The sequence below is a fragment of the Ovis aries genome, chromosome 10 (genome assembly GCF_016772045.2).
Source record: "Ovis aries strain OAR_USU_Benz2616 breed Rambouillet chromosome 10, ARS-UI_Ramb_v3.0, whole genome shotgun sequence".
NCBI lineage: Eukaryota > Metazoa > Chordata > Mammalia > Artiodactyla > Bovidae > Ovis > Ovis aries.
In genome coordinates, this window is record NC_056063.1 from 12,136,704 (window position 1) to 12,152,125 (window position 15,422).

Sequence of the window (15,422 nt, forward strand, 5' to 3'; positions counted from 1 at the left end):
TTGGACACGACTGAAGCGACTTAGCAGCAGCAGCAGAGATCACTGGTTTTGAGAAAAACTACAATGCTAGTCAAAGTCAGTGGACAGATTATTTCACTTTGAAACCTCTAGAAATTTAATGTCTGGGGGGTGTGCTTAGTTGTTTTGCATAGCAGGTCAAGTTCGTTTGGAATTCTAAACCTTCTTAGGTGTCCTGGCTCAGCTTTTTTGTAAGGAGTTAGAATGGCTATTTACTGCGGATGGGCTATTCCTGCTGTGGTGTCCATGATTAGCTCTAAGATGGTTGCTATGCGCTTTTTATTTATTAAAAGAAAGCAATTTCCATCAATCTTGGGAGATTCTGACCATGGGAATAATGTCTCCCATGGCGATCCCAGGATCTCAGATAGCTACGCTGATTTGAATTCATACTGCGTGGTATTTGAGAATGCATTACGGGTTTATAATGCAAAGAAGACTTTCATTAAGACCCAGTAAGTGGGAAGAGTGGGGAACTGTTTTCCTGGTATGCAAATGTTTTGTATAAAGATACATTCTGAACTCATAATTCCAAAATACCAGAGGGATCCTACAAAACCACATTCTACATAAAATAAACAGAAATAAAATGACTAATAACCAGTTTATCACATGACCTGCTGGATTAGGATAGTCCCTGTTAGTGTCTATCGTCTCAAAGTAATTATTAATAGCACCCGTTTCAGTTTGATACGTGGAATCACATGGTCATCCTATAATAACCAATAATGTGGATGACACCCAGCCTGTTAGTGTTTATTATTCCATCTGGGTATTGAATTAAACTTTCTTTCTGGGTAGTAATTGCCACAGGCCATACTGGGTTATAAATGTCTCACCATCTGGCAGAAGAGTGCATACATGTTTGTCTATATTTATCTATAAGGATCTGTTTATTTCAAGCCCACATTAATACCACTTTTCTGAAAGCAGAATGGTTTGAATTTTGAGATAAAAAAATTAATTTTTCAAAATTCACAAATAAAATTTCTAGTATCTGTTTTCTTACAGTGACTCTTTATGAAAACTTACAGCATAATAGGTACATTTCAGCTTTTCTAGCTTCTATACACTCTGAAAGAAAGTGAAAGTGTCAATCACTCAGTTGTGTCCGACCCTGTGATCCCACAGCTCCCCTGTCCATGGGATTGCCATTCCCTTCTCCTGCGGATCTTTCCAACCCAGGGATCGAACCTGCGTCTCCTGCATTGCAGGCAGATTCTTTACTGTCTGAGCCACCAGGGAAACAGGTTTCTCTGCCAGCTGTGGCCTTAGCCCCAAATGCTGCTCAGCCTCAAGCCAGCCCCGCTGCTGCCCTGTCTCTCTGCACTCGGTTCTACCTGACTGCTTGCCTTTTCCCTTGGGGACAAGTCCATACCTTGGATCTCTTTGTTAGCAACCAGGTCTCAGTTTGACTTCCCGTGGCATGAGTCTGTGCACTGGTCCCCTGCTTCATCTTTTCTCTGGAGTTTCAGGGATCCCTTTGCCTGATCCAGAACCTCTTCTCCCTAGACTCCCAGCTGCAGTCAGCCTTCACACTCCTGGTTCTCTATTTAGCCTGTGCTCTTGTCAGTAAGGACAGACATTCAGGACTTCTCATCTTGGGACAGCTGGCACCCAGGACAGTGCCTGGGGAGCAGGAAATCTCAACAAGCGGTTAAGTGCTGAATGAATGCTGAAGCTACCTTCTCATCGCCTGGAGCTGGGGTTCCTTCCAAGTGCCCCTTCCACCTGTCTCTTTCCATGTGAGCAGGAATGAAATTCACACAATCCCATTGCCAGCACTAGGCTCTGGGGTGGGCAGTCTGGAGAAAGTGACTCTTTTCCTAACTGATTTGTCCAGAGATGGCCCTTTGGCAATTCACCCTCCCCTTGTTGTTGTTGTTCAGTTGCTCAGTTGTGTCAGTCTCTTTGTGACCCCATGGACTGCAGCACGCCAGGATTCCCTGTCCTTCACTATCTCCCAGAGCTTGCTCAAACTCATGTCCATTGAGTCGGTGATGCCATCCAACCATCTCATCCTCTGTTGTCCCCTTCTCCTCCTGCCTTCAATCTTTCCCAGCATCAGGGTCTTTTCGCATCAGGTGGCCCAAGTATTGGAGCTTCTCAATTCTTCCAATGAATATTCAGGGTTGATTTCCTTTAGGACTGACTTGTTTGATCTTCTGGCAGTCCAAGGGGCTCTCAAGAGTCTTTTCCAGCACCACAGTTTAAAAGCATCATTTCTTTGGCACTCAGCCTTCTTTATGGTCCAGCTATCACATCCATACATGACTACTGCAAAAACCATAGCTTTGACTATATGGACCTTTGTTGGCAAAGTGATGTCTCTGCTTTTTAATACACTGTCTAGGTTTGCCATGGGGCTCCCCTGGTAGCTCAGCTGGTAAAGAAGCCGCCTGCAATACAGGCCACTGGTTCAATTCCTGGGTTGAGAAGATCCCCTGGAGGAGCACATGGCAACCTACTCCAGTGTTCTTGCCTGGAGAATCCCATGGATAGAGGAGCCTGGCGGGCTACAGTCCGTGGGGTTGCAAAGAGTCGGACACAACTGAGAGACTAAGCACAGCACTGAGAGATAAACCCAGCACAGTGGTTTATCACAGCTTTTCTTCCAAGGAACAAGTCCGCAGGCTCTGCACAGTGGCCCATATGTGCCAGAAGATCACTCCCACATGGAAATGTTTTAAGTGAGGTTGGATAAGTGCAGCTCTCAAGGAACAAACCCTGGGAGAGTGAATCTGTTATCTCCTTTCTTACTTCTTATCATATTATGTAAAATCCCAAGGATTCTTGGGCTTGAAAGTTCATAAAGACAGACTTCATCAAGGTTTAAAGATAAGAATCTTAGTATGTGAGCTGACTAACTCAGATGCTTTGTATTGGGCTATTATTCAATATATTACAGCATTTTTCTCTCCAGGGAAGTGGAGTGACTACTCTTAGCCACAGGAAAACCCTTGGAAAGCTCTTTCTGAGGATTTCCTCATATCAGCCTTCACGCAATACCTAGACACGTTGCATGTGAAGAAAAACAGTGTGTAGGGAGGTGGTCTACCCTGCCCATAGGCACTTTTCTTAGGTGATCAAAAAACATGTATTTTGTTCAGTCTTAATAGAAGAGACATGTATTCCTGCTACTCAAAATGTCCTCTAACATAGTGGTTAAGAGCACAGACAGTGGAATCAATTTCCTTGGATTCAAATCCTGGCTCTTGGTACTTGTCAGTTTGGTAAGGTACTTCATTGTTAAATGAGGTTAACAACCTTATAGGGATGTGTCAAGAAGGGTTAATATGCATACTCACTGAGAACAGTGCCTGGCCACACGAAATGCTATATGTGTTAATTATTTAAAGTGAAAGTGTTAGTCAATCAATCATGTCCAATTCTTTGCGACCATACAGACATCGCCTGCCAGGTTCCTCTGTCATGGGATTTCCCAAGCAAGAATACTGGAGTGGGTTGCCATTCCCTTCTCCAGGGGATCTTCCCAACCCAGGGTTTGAACCTGGGTCTCCTGCATTGCACGCAGATTCTCTGCCATCTGAGCCACTAGGGGAGTCCAAGTGTTAATTATTATTACTATTTTATTTTCTGAGTGTGAAATAGACACTGCTTAGTACAAAATACTCTTTGTTTTTTTTCTTCAGCAGAGATGAGCCAAATATCTATCAGATTAATATCAGCACTGGGAAAAAGTTAACTCAGGATTTTAATCAAGAATATTTTCTGAAATTTAGGCTGAGAATTCTACACTCTTATAATAACACTCCTCTCTCTTATAGTAACTCTTACAATAACACTATAAGTCCAGTCTTATACTAACACTCATGATCTGCTGTTCATTCATGACCTCGCACAGGAAGTTCAATGTTGCTGCAAGTATTACAAACACCAACCTGATGTTTCCTAACGCAGTGCACACTCTGCCCAGAATGCGGCAGCCCCTTTACGGCTCTGGCAGCTGGAATGAGAACTTGACGACTTCTGAGCTCCTGAGAATATATTTGCTCAAAGCTGCAAAACATGGGGCCTGAAGGGGACTCAAAACATTTCCAGCCGTACGGCTGCTCCAAATAAGACTTAAGAGGAGTGGATACCTTCAAACATGAGAATGGAAGAGGCTGAAGCGCCAGGGAAAAGGCAGGTCTTTGCCTACAAATTTCAAGTCAGGCTTTGCTCTTCAGTGTATTTCACTCGTTCCCTAGGATTTCTCTCTCTTGAAATTAGATACCATCAGACGTGCACTTCCCATTTTCTTTATATTCTCCTGAAGAATATATTCATCTGGAGGAAGAAAGGCATTTCCAAGAATGCAGAGAAGAGAATGTGTGCTATTTTTACCCTCTCGCTAAAGTTCTGAAAGAATATTCCTGATTGCTATGTGCAGAGTTGAACCATCTTGCTGCTGAGAAGAATTCATTCATTCATTCACTCAGTGAGCATGAAGAGCGTCTCCCTGTGCTCGTACCAGGCATTGGGAAGAGTGTGAACAGTACACCCTGCCCCCTGCCCCTGCCCTCATATTGCTGACAATTCAGGCACTTCACATACTTTACTTTTAATACTCACAATTCTTCATGTCAGGCATGGTTATTTCTACTTTGCAAGCCAGGAATCAAAGACCTAGAGAAGTTAAGTGACTTACTGTCACACAAAATGATCTGGTGATGCTAGGATTCAAATTCCAGTCCATCTCATTCCAAAAGCCACGCTTATCAGATTCTTACTATATCACACTATCTTCAAATAATAAGTGTGGGTTTTTTATTCTTACACTTTTTCTTTTTTTTTTTAAACAAATGTGTTTTTGAGAGTTATAGAATTCAGTGTTTTACAAAGCGTAATATGGTTCAAGAAAGCGAGGAATATTTTTGAAAAACAATCACTTTTTCCTTCTTAATATATATCAGATTTATAAAAAGCAATATTGGTTATTTAGACAATAGCTCAATGGGCAAGCATCTCTTCCAGAAGGTTAGTAAAATATAATATTGATACATGGTCTGAATCGGTTTTATACCAGCCCATCTTGAACATGACCAGCAGACTTAAAGCCTGCTCTATGGTACAAAGCTGATGGTGTCACTTGCTGGACGTAGTATATAAAGCATATGACACAATGAGATCCTGTTTCTTCATCTGTAAAATGGGGGTATCATTGCCTGTCACATGGAGAGCTACAAAGAGTAAATGGAGGATGGTACAGAAAGCTTATCAGTGATGGACACACTTCAGTCCCTTTCCTTTGCCCCACATACGACACACTAATCCTACCTCCGTTTAGCATTTACAGACAAAAAATACCTCCATTGGAAATATCCCAGAGCATGAAGATCACTGCCTTAGATGCTCTGCTTGTGGTACAAACTTATGTTTCCCTGGTGGCTCAGACAATAAAGAATCCGCCTGCAGCGCAGGAGACCTGGGTTCGATCCCTGGGTCAGGAAGATCCCCTGGAGAAGGGCATGGCAACCCACTCCAGTATTACTGCCTAGAGAATTTCATGGACAGAAGAGCCTGGTGGGCTATAGTCCATGGGGTCGCAAAGAATCAGACAGGACTAAGCAACTAACAGACTTATGGTACAACCTAGATGGAAAGAAGCTCCTAGGTACATTTTTCTGGATGACTCAGATTAAGGGTGATTATGACATTACTTTGCCGACTAAGGTCCGTCTAGTCAAGGCTATGGTTTTTCCAGTGGTCATGTATGGATGTGAGAGTTGGACTGTGAAGAAGGCTGAGCGCCGAAGAATTGATGCTTTTGAACTGTGGTGTTGGAGAAGACTCTTGAGAGTCCCTTGGACTGCAAGGAGATCCAACCAGTCCATTCTAAAGGAGGTCAGTCCTGGGTGTTCTTTGGAAGGAATGATGCTAAAGCTGAAACTCCAGTACTTTGGCCACCTCATGCGAAGAGTTGACTCATTGGAAAAAACTCTGATGCTGGGAGGGATTGGGGGCAGGAGGAGAAGGGGACGACAGAGGATGAGATGGCTGAATGGCATCACTGACTCGATGGACGTGAGTCTGAGTGAACTCCGGGAGATGGTGATGGACAGGGAGGCCTGGCGTGCTGCAATTCATGGGGTCGCAGAGTCGGATACGAGTGAGCAACTGAACTGAACTGATGAAGGGTCTGAATGGATAATCCCTAAACCTCTAGGATTCTTTCACTTATGCAAATTAGGTCTCAGAGTAAGGGTGATTATAGAGGGGTTTGAGTGGATAATCCCCAAACCTCAAGGATTGTTTCACTTATGCAAATTAGATAAGGACAGATACACATACCAGGGCTTACCCGCTGGCTCAATGGTAAAGAATCTGCCTGCACTACTGAAGACACAGGAGATGCAGGTTTGACCCCTGGGTCAGGAAGATCCCCTACAGAAGGGACTGGCAACCCATTCCAGTATTCTTGCCTGGAGAATCCCATGGACAGAGGAGCTGCAGTCCACGGGGTTGCGAAGAGTTGGAACACAACTGAAGCTACATAAAGAGCAGCAGCATAAAAACACACTAACACACAGAGTATATCTACAGAATGATGTAATCGAAAAAAAAAAAAAAAAGGCAAGCACATGTATTCATTCAAGACTGTTGTTTGAAATTCTCCTCCTGAAAGCCCAAGCATTTATTTCATTCATCTGAGGAACACATGTTTACTGGGTGTCCAGGGAAGTGCAGGGCACTGTGCCAGCACTGCGCATCTGGTGATGAAAAAAACAGCGATGCTTCTTCCTTTCAAAATCAGTTTTGAAGTCACATGTACAATCAGTCATATTATTTATTGATAAATAAATATTACTCAGATAATTCAGATAGGAGTGGCGTTTCTCATAAAACTAGTTCTGGATTCCACCGGCCAGGGGGAAATGTCATACGATGTATGTCGCAGACAATGTACACAATTAGCAGAGGGGCTCTTTACTAACATAGTATAAAAGTACCTCTGGGACTTCCCCGGTGATTCAGAGTCAGATCGATTCTGATTGTTGTGACTGTGATTCAGACTGTTAAGAATCTGCCTGCTAATAAGCAGAGTACATCATGAGAAACGCTGGGCTGGATGAAGCACAAGTGGAATTAAGATTGCCGGGAGAAATATCAATATCCTCAGATATGCAGATGACACCACCCTTATGGTAGAAAGTGAAGGACTAAAGAGCCTCTTGATGAAGGTGAAAGAGGAGAGTGAAAAAGTTGGCTTAAACCTCAATATTCAGAAAACGAAGATCATGGCATCCGGTCCCATCACTTCATGGCAAATAGATGGGGAAACAGTGAAAACAGTGACAGACTTTATTTTGGGGGGCTCCAAAATCACTGGAGATGGTGACTGCAGCCATGAAATTAAAAGACGCTAACTCCTTGGAAGCAAAGTTATGACCAACCTAGAGAGCATATTAAAAAGCAGAGACATTACTTTGTCAGCAAAGGTCTGTCTAGTCAAGGCTACAGTTTTTCCAGTAGTCATGTGAGAGTTGGGCTATAAGAAAGCTGAGCACCAAAGAATTGATGCTTTTGAACTGTAATGTTGGAGAAGACTCTTGAGAGTCCTTTGGACTGCAAGGAGACCCAGCCAGTCCATCCTAAAGGAGATCAGTCCTGGGTGTTCACTGGAAGGAATGATGCTGAAGCTGACACTCCAGTACATAGGCCACCTGATGCAAAGAGCTGAGTCATTGGAAAAGACCCTGATGCTGGGAAAGATTGAAGGCAGGAGGAGAAGGGGACGACAGAGGATGAGATGGTTGGATGGCATCACTGACTCAGTGGACATGGGTTTGGGTAAACTCTGGGAGTTGGTGATGGACAGGGAGGCCTGGCATGCTGTGGTTCATGGGGTTGCAAAGAGTCGGATACGACTGAGCAACTGAACTGAACTGAATGCAGGGAATATGGGTTTGACCTCCGGTCTGGAAAGATTTCAGATGCTTTGAGGCAACAAGCCCGTGTGCCACAACTAGGAGCCTGCTCGCCTATAGCCCGTGCTCCGGTGTGAGAGAGGTCACCGCGGTGAGAACCCTGCGCACGGCAGCTAGAGAGTAGCCCCCGCTCTCTGCACCTAGAAAACCTGTGCACGGCAACGGAGACCCAGCGCGGCCAAAAATTAATTAATTAAAAATTTAAAACGTACCTCTGGACTCTGTAGCCCCAAGCAGTGTCTCAGGTTTCCTGAGCCTGATCACTGCTAATTATGATGATAAAAAAAAGACTCCCCTTTTTAGCCTTGGATAAAATCCTATCCAAATAATTCTTCTGAAGCTTGAGATTACATTACTTATCTCATTCAGGTTTTAAAAATATTTCCAATTTTTTTCTGCCAGTAACCAAGCCCTTTTCCCCAACGGGGAAAGACCTTGATTTCTGAAACAGTTCTTCCCTTGACATTTCTTGGGGGGTGGGCATTATTTCCCCTGAAAAGTAAACAAGGGAATAAAAACAAGGTGACTCAAAGGATGAGGAAGTATGTTTTTCTAGAGAACAAAAGATCCTTTCACAGTATGTCAAAGACTTAACTGTGAACTTTCCTGAATGTAAACACTGTTCAAATGGCAAAAGGAATTTCATCTATGTCTATAAAAGTTCCTGCACAATAGTTCTTGCTTGAAGCTACATTTGGCAGTCAGTAAAATAATCTTTTTCTTCACATGCTTTGCATACAGACCTACAAAAACGTTTTTATTGTCTCAGAAGTGATACAGTTATAATTACCTTTGTAATAGCAATAATATCACACAGATCAGAGTACTACTAAAGGCAAGTCATGTCATAAACTGCAAGCGACATCATTTATGCCTAGAGTCTTCATGAATCAAGAAATGTTTTATGAGAAAGTTTAAAATATTAGGCTGATGCTTTCCATTTAGCAAAAAACTTTAAAAGTTATAGGGCACTAGAGTTTGAAAGATTTTTTAAAAACTGAGGAACAGCTGATTCACAGCGCTGTGTTAGTTTCAGGTATACTGCACAGTGACTCAGTTACACACACACATTCTCTCTCCCATTCTTTCCCTTACAGCTTATTACAAATGAGAATAGTTCCCGGGTCTATACTGCAGTAAAAGCAGACTTCGTTATGATCATAGAAGACAACTATTAATATTTTAAACTGACAGAAATTATGAGATTTCAGTAAGCTAAAACATTTAATTTTCCTACTTTAAAGTTTTATTCTTTCTAAGCCTAGTTCTCAATAACTAAAAATTGATGCTGGTAATTATGTTGATAATATTGAATAGGGCTACACGCTACAACCAAGTTATATAACTATTACGGAAAGGCAGAGATCTTTCCTTACCCATCTGCAGATTTTGCAGACATCCTATGATCACCGTCACCAGCCCAAACCCCACTGCAGCCAGATGCTGGGGTTCTTTCTCTCATCATTAAGGAAGGATTGCTCAACTGCTGGAATATGAGGAGGAGCACAACTCAGGGTCAGAGGATGTTGAGATTTCCTTTTGGGTTTTCTATTTCCAAACACTGAGCATGAAACGAGACTCAGATGTCCTCCAGGCCCCAGTGTGGCCGGGCTTAGTGTGCATCTGTGTGGCATCCCCTCCTCCGTCCCCTTGCACGGATCTGGGCAACATCAGTTCTTTGCAATCTCATGGAATGAGTGTGTCATTCAGTCAGACTGATAAAGGAGCTCGTTGCTCCCTCGGAGTTCCTGGGAGAGTGGAGGACACAGAGGAGCTCTTGAATGACCTATCCCATGTGGGGGAACAGGATACAGCACTGAGAGAGGGCGATGGCGTCTCTGGAGACCACCTCTGGCTGGAACGGGCCCAGCGAGTCTCCTGGGGGCGGAACACGAGATTCCACATTCTGGGAAAGGACAGAGGCAGGCAGAGAAGCCACAAGGCTCATGCTGTAAAAACAGTAAGCAAGGATGATTCCAATGCCCTCTTCCCCAGTTCCATTCCCCAAGGAAAGGAAGAGTCCTAAAAACACAGAACTGCCTTTTCAGCTGCTGCCATCAAGTATATGTACAATCTCAGATATGTCACTTAATCTTTCCAGGGCTCAGCTTACTCACTGGGGTTACCTTGTGATCTCTGAGGTACCTAAAGTTATTAATGATACCTAACATTTGGTTGTTGGTGTTCAGTCGCTAAGTCGTGTCCGACTCGTTCTGACCCCATGGACTGTAGCCCGCCAGCCACCTCCTCCTCTGGGATTTTCCAGGCAAGAATACTGGAGTGGGTGACCATTCCCTTCTCCAGGGGATCTTCCTGGACCAGGGGTCAAAACCACATCTTCCTGCATTGCAGGCGGATTCTTTCCCACTGAGCCACCAGGGAAGCCCTGCAAATATTTACTGCGCGCTACTATTTGCCATATGCTGAAATATGCATGGGTCATGTATATCAGTACTTGTCATACACTCTACCCATGGGTTATCTCAAGTTTTATCACTCCCATTTAATGTGAAGAGCCTGAGGCTTGGGAACGTACAGTGAGTTGTTTGCAGTCACACAGCTGGTATGGAGAGGAGCCAGGATGCAGAGGCTGGTCTGTCTGGTTCCAGAGTTGGTCCTTTTATGAGTTATGCCAGATTTCCCCCATTTCATGATTTTCACCATAGTAAACAGGTGTGAGTCATTTGTTTAAAAAGAAAAAAAGAGGAGCCATTAGTTCGGGACCGGAAGAATGGACTGGATATGATCCACAGCTTCGCTCCTCGTAGGAGAGGAAGTTTGGCTCCTTCCTTCGGCTCTTGTCTGCCGTGTCTCTCTTCCTGGCATCTGGCAGGGTGGAACTGCCCATCCGACTTGGCAAAGACCAGGTCATCCCCTGGGCTCCATTTCCCACGTGTGCCATCACTGTGTGCTAAATGCGTCATAGGCTTCCTGGTGGCTCCCACATTGGTGAAATGAGCTGATTGGCTTATGACTTGTCTCCTTTAGGGAAATCTAGTCGGTCTGTTTCTCTCTGCTCTACCTCTCCCGTGCCTGCGCCTGACGGGGGAGGTCAGGCTGGGGCTTCTGCAGGTGTGGCTCAGAGTCTAAGGGAAGGAAGCAGGAAGACCCACTTTGGCTGCCAGGCTTAAGTCTTGCTTTCTCTTACTACTCCTGCAATGAGAGTAGATGGGTATGAGGCAGAAGGAAGATGGGCTCCCCCAAGGCAAAGCAACCGGAGATTCACTCTCTATTGACAGAAACTCCAAGACAAGAATAGCAGGGCAATTAAGGCCAGGAGGCTTAATTTCTACATATTTCTTGCTCTCGAAGTCAGGAGACAGCCCTGACAGCACATGCGTAGAAAGGCCCCTTCGAGGCCAAAGGAGAGTGATGTCAAGGGATGTTCTACCCAGATGCCTTTTCGGTAAAATCCATCTTGGCTAAGAGATGCATGCAGCACACATGGGAGAGCCCTGAGACACACCGATTTGATACACCTGAACCAGACAAAGCAAAATGATTGGCCAAAGGAGACCCAGAAGAAACCCCCATAAAAGCCATGGTGAACTACCCTGAGGGCCATGACTCGGCAGCTCAGAGGCTCTCCCTGAGTCTGCCTGTGTGTCTGTCCGTAGGTACTGTACTCTTTTTCCTCCCAATACATACTTGACCTGCTCCACTACTTTCCCTCTTTGTGGAAATTCTTTCCCGCAAAGCCGAAGGGCCAGGACCTTTGTCACTGACCACTGGTCTGGTGGCTAGCATCTGTCCTTTCCTTTCCCAGTCCAGTCTCTGGCTGGGAACCAAGAACTGCCCCAGGCCACTGCACCCGAGATCAGGTACTGGTCCATTTACTAATAACCTAGTATATACACATTGGTACTTGGTGTCCCTTTCGGCTATATTTCTTGTGTTCACTTGGTTTGGAATCCTGCGGAGGCAAGGCGTAAGCAATAGGTAAGACATTCCTAAGTCCTAGCCTCATATAATCTAATACCCTTAAGTTCTCAGGTTGCCTATAACAAGTACAGAGCCTGAGTTAGTGACTCAAAAACTGCCCACGAAGGAAAGTCCAGGCCCAGATGGCTTCACCATTGAATCTGTTCAGATATTTATAGAAGAATTAATAGCAACTCTTTGCAAGAATTGTTATAAGAAATACTTTTCAACTGATTCTATGAAGCCAATATTCTGATACCAAAAATCACAAAAAGATATCACAGGAGAGAATACTACAGATCAGTATCTTTCATAAAAATAGATGCAAGAGTTTTCAACAAAATAATAGCAAACTTAAAACCAGCAATACTGGGCTTTATCCCAGGAATGCAAGATTGGTTTCCCATGAAATTCAATTAATACAAAACACCATATTAATAGAACAAAGTGGGGGGAAAAACACATGAATTACCTTCATAGGCTTCATAAAAAGCATTTGACAAAATTCAACACTCTTTCACGATAAGAACACTCAGTAAACTAGGAATGTAAGGGAACTCCCTCAAACTGATAAAGGTTATCTACCAAAAAAACCCCACAGCTAACACCATGCTTAATGATAAAAGACTGACTTCTCTTCCTTGATGAGTAACAAGACAGGGACGCCCATGCAGCACCAATTTAACAATGTACCGAAGAGTCTAGTCAATCAGGTATGAAATGGAAACAAAAGGCATCAAGCTTGGAAAGAAAGAACTAAAGCTACCTCTATGTGCAGATAAAGTAGTCTTGTACACGTAGAAAATCCTAAGGAATCCACTAAACACCATCAGAACTAATAAGTTCACCAAATTTGTGGGATACATGATACAAAATAAAAGTCAATTGCGTTCATATACAGTAGCAATGAAACAATCTGAAGATGAAATTAAGTTCTAATTATAATAGCATCAAAAAGAGTAAAACAGCGCAAAACATATTCTCTAAAAACTATAAAACATTCTTGAAAAAAATTAAAGAACACCTAAACAAATAGGGCATCCATGACTATGAATCAGAAGACTTATCTTTTAGATTGTTCTATGGCCTGAATGTTTCTATTGCCCCACACTTATATGTTAAAATCTTAACCCCTGATGTGAGGTATTAGGAAGTAGGGCCTTTGGGGGGTGTTTAGGTCATGAGAGCTCCGCTCTCATGAATGGGATTAGTGCTTTTATAAAAGAAGCCCCAGAGAGCTTGACCCTTCCTCTACAGAGGACGCAGTGTGAAGCCTCGGCTATGACCCAGGAAGAGGACTGAATACTTGACACCACTCATTGCTGGATTAAGTGGCTGAATTTTCTTTTTTTTAAATTATTGATAATTTGTTAAATATAATATATACCAGAACTAAGGAAAAATAAGTATGAGGAAAACACAGTCCCTGGCTTCAAATACTTAAACATGTTGTAAAAGAGAGTAAGAGGAGATAATTTCACACAGAATTCAAGGCAGGCTGTGTAAGGGCCACATGAAAGGTATGAACCTAGTGGGTGGAGTCAGGAGGAGGAGGAGGCTGCACCCACCGAGCGGACGGGCTGGGGAGGGAGCATCTGGCACGGGCGTCTGAGATTGGATGCCTGTGACCCGCAGAAACAGGGAAGAGGGAGTGAGAGAAGCGAAGTGGAAGTCACTCAGCTGTGCCCGACTCTGCAACCCCATGGACTTGCAGCCCGCCAGGCTCCTCTGTCCATGGAATTCTCCAGGCCAGAATACTGGAGTGGGGACCCATTCCCTTCTCCAGGGGATCTTCCCAACCCAGGGATTGAACCCAGGTCTCCCACACTGCAGGAGGATTCTTTACCAGCTGAGCCTCCAGGGAAGACCCAAAAGGGGTAGTGGTGGAAGGGAATGGGCTGCAGATGGCAAGCAAATGCTAGCAAAAGTGCGGGGGAAGGCAAAAATGGGCTGTGTCTGGGGAGGAGTTTGGCTTGGGTAGAGTGCAAGCTGGGTGTTTGTAGGCTGGGGCATGCTGTGGGGGCTCTGGGTGCCAGGAAGAGTGGATTGTATTCCACCTTGGCCATGGCACAATTTCTGAAGATTTCTCATCTAGGGAGACATGTTCAGAGTTGACATTTAAGAAAATTTGACTCAGCAGTCTATGTAGAATGGATTAGAGCAGGAAGACTCTGAACCTCAAGCAAACTTCAATTTTTAGGTAAAGATTAGATATTGTAATGTTTAGGGTAACTTTTATCTTCATATACTCAAGAATACTATAAGGAAATGCTAGGTAATCAGCAGGTATACATGAATTAGAAGAAAAATTTATGAGTTATAGTCAGGCAGATAATCATATTATCTGTATTTCTGGTGGGATACCTCTACTATGTACATGTTTCTTTGTGAATAATTTTGAGTAGAGCAAATTTTTTTGATTGCTATTTTGAGTATTGCTAATTTTTAAAGTACTGTTACTATTTAATTATGAGGTTATTTTTTCTTTCATCCTATCATTCCCAAAGATTTGCTGTTAAAGAGGGGGTGCTATTTTTTCTGCTGAAATGCACTTTCAACTTTGTAATGTCTATTAGCGGTAAAACAGAATTCATTCCCAGTTACCAGGCTTACAACAGACCACAGAAATTTAGAGCTGAAGGAAATACAGTATATCAGAGTGCATTATGCATGCACTCGGCCTCATATCTCAGAAGGAAGACATTCTACCATGAGCGGTTGCTTGCACAAGTTAGAAATAAAATTAGAATCATCCTACAATCATCAAACCTCTGCAAAACTGGTTGGGACAGGGAAGAATCTAATTCCTTGGACTGTTCATCCTACTCAGTGTAAGTTATGGTCAAAGTGTCAACTTCTCCTCCAATAAAATGAGTTACTGTACATACTCAACATGTGTCCCCAAAATATCAAATTTAATTCAACAGCTCTTTATGAATTTTAAAATTAGTTCCCCATGCTCTATAATTGATTCTACATTTACTATACAGATTTATGCTAGTGAGTAATAACACTTCACATTCATATACTACTTGTCAGTGTGCAGAGCACTTGAACACATGTTATCTCATTTGGTTTATACAGTTCTGCGAGGCAGCTGCTATGATTAGATTCATTTTACACATGGGGAGATGCAGCTTCCAAAGGATTAAATGGCTCGCCTACAGTCACTGGATACAACTGGAAATTGAACTCAGTTTTGGCTCCCTGGTTCACAGGTGTTCATTCTGCAGCCACAAACCAACACGTGTAGGAAAAACTAGGGAGTGAGAGACGTATTGCCATTCGGTCCTTTGCCAATCTAGGCAATAGTCAGCGAGTGAACAGTGAACTCACAGAAACAGAAGATTCAGCCTTCTGGAAAACACCGAAGGAGCTGGCAGCTTTTACCATCCCTCTGAAAGACCTCACAAAAGCTTTAAATGACCAAATTAATTACACATCCACGTACTTATTCACTGATTTATCAAGAATTTATTGAGCTCTGATCAGGTATCAGATGCCCAAGCAGATGCCTAAATGGGGCATGAATTCTGCTCTTGGGAAGCTTGC

The 15,422-nt window shown here is 43.4% G+C and overlaps 1 protein-coding gene across 4 annotated transcripts in view; it reads right to left on the minus strand.

The window, feature by feature from the left end:
• VWA8 (von Willebrand factor A domain containing 8) overlaps positions 1-15,422 on the minus strand; it is a 383,005-nt gene that overhangs the window by 74,235 nt on the left and 293,348 nt on the right. The window lies entirely within an intron of this gene.